This window comes from Canis aureus, chromosome 1 (assembly GCF_053574225.1).
Source record: "Canis aureus isolate CA01 chromosome 1, VMU_Caureus_v.1.0, whole genome shotgun sequence".
In the NCBI taxonomy this organism is placed as follows: Eukaryota; Metazoa; Chordata; class Mammalia; order Carnivora; family Canidae; genus Canis; species Canis aureus.
This window is the reverse complement of record NC_135611.1, coordinates 99,292,831-99,300,645: the sequence shown is the minus strand read 5'-3', so window position 1 is coordinate 99,300,645 and position 7,815 is coordinate 99,292,831.

Below are 7,815 nucleotides of genomic sequence, written 5' to 3'. Positions count from 1 at the left end.
GCTTACGGGACAACGTGTGGGTGAACATTTGTGGCCCAAATCGGGAAAGAACCCACACAGCCACCACCACATGACAGCGGGTTGGTGGTTGGGGTCCGTGAGTGTGAAGGGGGTGCAGTCGCGGGGACACACTCCAGGGCGACGGGCCCAAGGGCACCTGGCTATGGGGGAGAAGCCACGTGTGGCCTGCAGAGCCGCGTCCCCTGGCACTGCGAGTCTGTCCTGGGTGCGGGCGGTGCGGTGGCTGTGGGTGTGGGTGTCTGTGGCTGTGGTGACCCCCCGGGCGCTCACCTGACAACTTCAGTGCATGTGAACTGTCTCAACTGAAAAATGGACGTGCTTGGTGTGCAGAGGCCACCGCCAGGGTGGGTTTTGATGTACCCCACATGCTGCTCGGCGTTCCTGCCCAGTTTCTAGATGTGTCCACTCCGACAAGGCCACGGGCTAGTTTGTTTTTACCCTGTTGTTCTTTCTCAGGGGAGATGTGGCGAGGAACCTGGCCGGCAGGAGCCAGAGCAGGGGCCGTGGCTCTGGGCGGCTGTTTGGGTCGTCCGCAGAGTATTCGCCATCCCCAGGACCCTGCTGGGCCATCCTGGGGTAGCCACAGCCCGAGTGTGCCCTAAGACACAGGATACCTGTCCTGGAGGGATTTCCCTGGGCTGGCGGCCCTGGGCCCAGCCCCAGGTGTTGGGAGCTCAGGATGAGCCCCAGGCCCTGTGCTGCTGTGGCTTCCATCCTGTGAGTCTGCAAGGTGAGTCCAGGGCTGTCAGCGGCCTGCCCAGGGCTGCACAGCTGATCGTATGGGGCCGCTTCCCAGGTGATCCCTGGATCATCTGGGCAACGGCTACCATGTTCGCTTGTCCCTTCCCCGCCCTCCCGTCCTTGCAGGTGGGACACATGCTGGGGAAGGGTGTGGACGCTGCCCCCTGGCTGCCTCCCCAGAGCTGCATGGCAGGTCACGGGGTGCACTCAGGCCCTCCCAGGGGCGCTGCTTGCTCCAGAAGCCCATCTGCGGGGGCCTGTCCACAGGGTGTGTGGGGAGGCTCCGGGATGTGCTGGGACCCTGCCTGGATTATGACCCTGGGGACCCTGCCTCATCCAGGGCTGTGTCCCTGACCCCAGCACAGCACCTGCCCCTGAGGAAGACCCAGCTTTTCTGAAGGCGTGGACACGCACATGTGAGACATGCGCATGCTGCAAGTGGTCTAGAAGGGACAGGTGGAGCACAACGGCCATCAGGCAGGTGCTGGGGTCACAGGGGGTGCCCTCCTTCTCCATACATTGGTGGCGATGAGGCCACTCACCCCAAAGAGCCCGTCTCACTAGCAGACAGGGGTGGGGGTTGGGGGGCAGTGTCCGCAGCCACCCTGGGTGCCAGGTGTGGCAGGGACACCCTGGAGAGCCTCCGTGTGGTGGGGAGCCAGGGGGAACCTGCGTGTGAAATCACCCCGTAAGCTGCATTCCCAGCAGAGTGCAGGTCCTCGGTGTTTGTAAAACTGCAGAGGACGACGTCGTGGCACAGATTGGGACGGGCAACATGCTGCCCACCGCGTGGCCACCAGGAACAGTGTGGGTACAGCGGGGTCCCCTCACCTCCCAGCCACGGGTAAGCTGCTGGCAGAGGGGGCAGCACCTGTGGTGGCCTGCCCGGGCTCTGGCCACTGTGCTGAGGGTGCCTGACAGTGGAACGGTGGACGCTTGGGCGGTGGCTCTCTGAATGGCCCTCTGCTAGGTCCCTGCCGCCTGCTGGGGGACATGAAGCCCTGGTCCTCCTGCTGGTCGTACACGCGGCGCCCTCGGCGGAAGCTTGAACAGGACTTCGGGCGAGGAGCCTGCTCTAGAAGGGTGATCTGAGGGCGGGAAGCCGTCCCTTGCTCTGCCCCCCTCCCCGCAAAGCCTGTGGCAGGCTCACTCAGAACAGGGATGGGATCACGACTGTGGGGACAGGACAGGAGCACCTCGGGATGTGGACACCTGGGGGTGTCACTGGAGAGCGCACTGGGGATTCACTAGGCCGCCCAGTGCCTTCGTGGGGAGTGTGTCATGCTTTGCGGCGGAAAGAGTCTACAACACAAATAGGCTAACAGATGCCTGGTTTTCAGGAAAGGAACAGCCATGTGCCCACTGCCCCTGGGTCCCCGAGGCAGGAGGAGCCATGTGCAGAGCGTGCTCTGGAAATGCAGCGCCGGGCCTCCCGTGGCCCTGTGGACAGAAACAGGCGGGAGTGGGGGGGGGGGTGGACACCTGCTGGGTGGTGGCCAGCTCTCTCCTGCCATGAACGAAGTCAGGCACATGTGGTCTCACGGTGAAGACAGGTCAGGGCTGTGGGGAGGGAGGGGGGATGGGTGTCCCTGCAGCTGCCCTCTGCGGGCCACCAACCCTGGCAGGGGGATGATGGTCCTGTCGCCAGTCATTCTGAGGGCAGATCCCATGCACCCTGCACTCTGTCCTGGGCCCAGGCGCCGCCCCCAGAACACCTGGGGTCACAGCCTCGGGTCCCAGTGGCACGGGGGACCCTGGCCTCCCGTGGCAGTCCCTGGGGAGGGCTTCAGGCAGGCCTGAGGGCTGGGAGGGGTTGGGGCAGCTGCTCGGGTCCCCGGTAGACGCCCTGTCCGACGATGCCAGCAGACAGGAGCCTGACCAGCAGGAGCCGGGTGTGGACAGAGTGGTCAGCGCATCAGCTGCGCCCCAGCCATGGCACCGGTGGACAGCAGAGCCGGGGTTGGGGGAACTGGCCCCAGCACCATCTGTGGGAGGCGGGGGGGGGGCGGGCACAGTCTTAGCACCTGGAGCCCCAGGGACTGATCCTCTTACGATGCAGCCTGGCCGTGCCTTTGAGCCCTGCAAATGTCCCCCCTCATCCTTGCGGTGACCTGGGCATGGTGGGGCCGGAGGGGCGAGCTGAGGGGTGGTGGCTGCCGATGGCGAAGCCTGGGGTAGCCCAGGGGCCGCCACCCTGGCATCCATCTCGGGGCGAAGGCCCTGCATGGTGGGAACCAGGCGAGCGAGGGTGACTCGTACACCTGGCCTAGGCAGCCTCCATGGCCTCTGAGGGGGTGGGGGCCAGGGCTTAGGAGGCGGGACAGGGCGCACAGCCCCCCCCACCCTGGGCAGTTAGCAGGGAAGAGATGTTGGGAATGGGGAGCAGCCTGGGCCGTGGGGCAGAAGCTGTGCTCACGCAGCAGGAGATGCGGAAATTACAGCCCTGCTTTCCTCCTCACGCAGAAGCCAATTAACATGCTCCGTGGGCGAGGTGGCCCCTCTGGTGGGAGTGCAAATGGGCACGACCTCTCCCAGGGGCCGGAGAGGATCTACTGCGACCATAGTGCAGAGTGTGACCCCACAGCGAATGGGGGGCGGCCACTCGGGCACACGCACACGCACGGGCCAGCTAGGCCACTGTTGGAGAGACACGGAGGAAAGGGAGGGGAATTCATGCCAATGAGAAGAACACTCTGACATCGGGCATGTTTCCTGCACCAGGTTTCACAGGGATCCTGCCTTCAGCCCTCAGGAGCCTTCCTTGAGCTGCCCCAGGCTTGTGGGGCCGGGATGCGGAGGCTCGGATCCCATGGTTTAGGGGGACGTGGGGTCCCCAGGCCTTAGACATGGGGCCTTCTGTCTGTTGGCAGTTCCAGGAACTCAGGGTTGAAAAATCGTGGGCCCGCGTGTGCCTCCCTCAGGGAAGTTCCAAGAGGAGAAGTTGGTAAGATTTTGCCAAATTGCTCTCCTGAAAGCTGGTCCTGCGGACTGGGGGAGAATGGCCGTCCTGCTGCCAGCTCAGTGGCTTTGTTACCCAGGCGAGGTGGCCGACGTCCTGGAGGACCCTTGGGCCCCTCCCACCCCAAGACCACTGTGACCTTGACTGTCTGAGCTCGTTCCTCGGCTCTCCTGACTCTGGAGAATTTGGTCTTTCGGACTCATACTGACTCCCGCGAGTTCTTTGTATGTGTTTTAAAAGGTTTTTATTTAGGGGTGCCTGGGTGGCTCAGGGGTTAAGCATCTGCCTTGGGCTCAGGGCGTGACCCCGGGGTCCTGGGATCGAGTCCCAGGTCGGGCTCCCTGCAGGGAGCTTATGTCCCTGCCTCTCTGTGTGTCACTCATGAATAAATAAATAAATCTTTAAAAAATATATTTTTATTTATTTTAGAGAAAGGAAGGGGTGAGGATGCAGGAGGGGGAGAGAGAGGGAAAGAATCCCAACCTGACTCCGTGCTGAGCACAGAGCCGCATGTGGGGCTTGATCCCACAATCCCGAGAGCCCAACATCACGACCAGGAGCCGAAACCTAGTCGGACGCCCCCCGCAGCTCTTCCCGTGTTAACAATACCCTTACCCTGCACATCTGCTGTGAACTCGTTTCCTCGAGGAAACGCCTGTCTTGTTGTCATTCCTGAATATTTTGAATTTCAGTTTGCCTTTGTTCTACAGCCCAGCTCCCCAGCCCCACTGCGCCTGTGCTGGGAGGCCCACATGCACGTCTGATGAGTGTTCCTGGAAAGCTCCCTCTGGGCGGGCAAGCAGCCTCTCTTCACCAGCCTCTGTGGTCTGCTCGCCGGGCACCCCTCCCCAGGCCTCAGTGACAAGGCCTGCTGTGCCCTGGCTGGCGTCCACACTGGCCTACACCCTGCAGTCTCAGGCCCAAGGCCACCTCTCCCCAGACACAGACCAGAGCCCCGTGCAGCATGCACCACCCCATGTCCTCACCCCGGGATCTCCGGAGCAGGTCCTGGCCTGGCCGACCCCCGTGAGCTGGCAGTCCCGAGGGATGCCAGCCACACCTCAGGTCTCTCTACGGCAGTGAAGGCCTCCGGTCATCAGTGCACAGTTATTTTGCCAAACGGCAATTCCATCTCCAAGATCATGAAGTCTTGCTCATCAGAGGGTCACCGCTGTGGTTTATTGATTGGTGATGGTGTTCCTGCACCTGCAGCTCATATAAAACCTCGCAGGGAATGAGATGCTGCCCCTGCAGCCGTGACCTGTGCCCTACACCTGCAGCGGTGCCCAGCATGCTGGGCCGGGGGGATGGGCAGCCGGCAGTTAGAACGAGCCTCCTACCTGCCAGGCTGCATTTTGCCTGGGGCCCTGCGGGTGAGGGGGACGGGGCATGCCGTGACCTGGGCCTCAGCAGGAACTGGCGGAGAAAGCTCCACAGCACCTGCACCCATGCTGTGGGGGCCCCACAGGGGACAGCTCTCCTGATTCTGGACATGTCAGAGGCCAGAGCCACAGGCCTGGCTCCTCACACATCAGAGGAGATGATACGTGGACACAGTGGACTCACGGCAGGCCCTGCTGCACCCAGGCAGATGCAGAAAAGCCGTTGATGGTGAATTCTTGGTCCTTGAGCTTGATGTGCAGATGCTCAGGTGCACAATCCAGGCCACACCCCGGGACGAGGTCCTTGCGTCCAAGGGCAGGTGCGCGTGTGTCTGCAGCCCACGGGGCAGCTGGTGTCCCCAGGGCCGCAGTCACCCTCAGGCTCTCAGCGCAGCCTGTCTGTGGGAACGTAGCATCAGGATGGTCTGTTTACAGCTGTAATCGGTGACCTTTTTATTGTGAGCAAAGTGGCACTTTCCCCAGGTTTTCTGAGGCTGTGTTCTTGCTGTTGATTCTCTCCTTACCTCTCTTGTCTATCTTCCTACTGGCTGTTGGTCTACCAGGCAGAGGCTTATGGGACTAGATTCACCCGTTTGCTCTAGATGCGGCCCAGGCTCAGCACTCGTGGATGGAGTCCATGTTTGTGAATTTACCTACTTGTGAAAGTTTGTTTCTGAGCCATAATCAGCAATTGCCTCATCTTCTGGGTCACCTGTGGCTGCGCTCAGAGCCATGAAAACCACACGCTGCTGAGGCGTGTCCCCGCCACGTGTGACAGCCGATGCCCTGTCTCCTGGTCCAGCTCTCATGTTGCAAGCTGCCGTCCTGCTCTCAATCTCTTTGGCGTCAAGGTTTGTTTTGGCTTTTGTGTTTTTATGCCTTTTCTTGGTGATTTTGCTGATTAAAATGGCCCTGGCATCATGCTGATGAGCCGTGTAGCATCCCTGAGTGTAAGAGGATGCAGGTAGGGGACAAGCATCCCTTGGGCACCAGATGCAGTCTCCCCAAGTGCCGTGGCTCGATGGTCTCCGACGTGGCGTTGGCAGTGACTTCATACAACACAAGTGCTGTGAATAATGGGTATTGGCCGAGCATCCAAGACCTTCAGAGGAGACCACCTGTCCATCTTCCTCCTCCCGTCTCTGCCTCCCTCAACGAGTGTGCCTCCCATGATGTGGCCATGTTCCAGGGTGTGTGCTGGGCCTGGCAGAGGTTTAATGCCGCCTCGGGTCACCGGGCACCTCCTCAGTCTGAATGGCCAGGCCCACGCAGAGGCAGGTGCCTTGGGGAGCTCTGAGTAGCTGGAAACCCCATGGAGGTCAGCCCGAGCCCCACAGTGGGTGGAGGAAGTGTGTCGTGCGGAGAGTGGTGGGTCCCCCTGGAGCTTCCACAGGGCTGCATGGGGCCCACCGGGTGCCGAGTGGCAACTCTGGGCAGAAGAGACCCCTGCGAGCCCTGCGGCCCCCGTTGGCAGGACCACGACGAGGCACAGACGAGCCTGAAGACCCACACCCAGCCTGTTGGGCGAGTGCCAAGACACGGGACTGCCTGGTTGCCCACTTGCCTCCTCTCTGCTCCCTGCACATGCCTGCTCCTCGGCTCTGTGGTCCTGAGCACATGGAACCAGGCTCTTCCTCTATCCACAGCAGGTTCCAGGGAAGGACACGGAGTCCAGGAGAGCCACTCTATCCCCATCCTTCAGCATGAGGACTGACACAGCAGCTGCCACTCCGAGAAAGCAGCTGAGGATGGGCTGAAGGTCAAGGCCAGCAGGCGATACCAGGATCTGAAGGAAGCGTCTCCAACCTTGCTGTCGGCGGAGCCTCCTCTGCGCAGGGGTCCGCCTGAGCACCTTTCCCACTGTTGCCACCAGACTGTGGCAGAGCCACCTCTCCACCCACCATGTGCAGGAAGACGCACAGAGGCAGAAGTGCCCTCTGCTCCCGTCCAGGCATGCTTTCCCTGTCCCTCCGGGGCTTTTTCTGCTGTGTCACGGGGTATGACCTCTAATCACTTGCTGGGTCATACATTCTAGGAAGAGTATTTAAGTAGATTTGTCCTATTGGATCCTGTGAAATATCATTTACCTGCTCATTTGCAACTACTGGGCATTGACGCCATTCCTAATGCCTCTGGTATGCGATCCTTCAGTGGACACCTTTGTGCACTGCTCTCCGGAGTGCACAAAGTGCTCTCACTTCATCCAGGTCTACTGTCCATAAGGGAACTCCCGTTCCCCCCAGGACCTGAGCTCCAGAGGACCCACTTGGGCCCCGAGGTCTCACCTGCAGCTGGGGCCGGCCCCACATACCTATTGAGTGAATCCGTGGTGTCTGAGGGAGTCCCTGGTGGGGAGGGGCCACCTCCCTGTGCTGTGGCCTATGGACTATCGGGGGGCCCTGGAAGGTGGCCTGGCCTCACCGTATCTGACCACAAGCCCAGCTACAGTCCCAGAGGTCTCCTCAGAGGCAGACCCACCCCCAGGTACCTGGCGATAGGGCTTCCTGGGGGCAAGGCCGACCCTGCTCTCCCTAGCAGAAGTCCTCCTGCTGGACCACTCTGGCCATCTCCAGAAGAGCAGTGTGATGATACAGCCATGGCTCCTGCTGGGGTCCTGGCCTGGACATGAGCCTGCATGGGGCAGGTGTGTGCCCTGGCCAGCTCCCTGGCAGACCAGGCCCAGGCACCAGGACTGCCTGCCCTGGAGTCCCA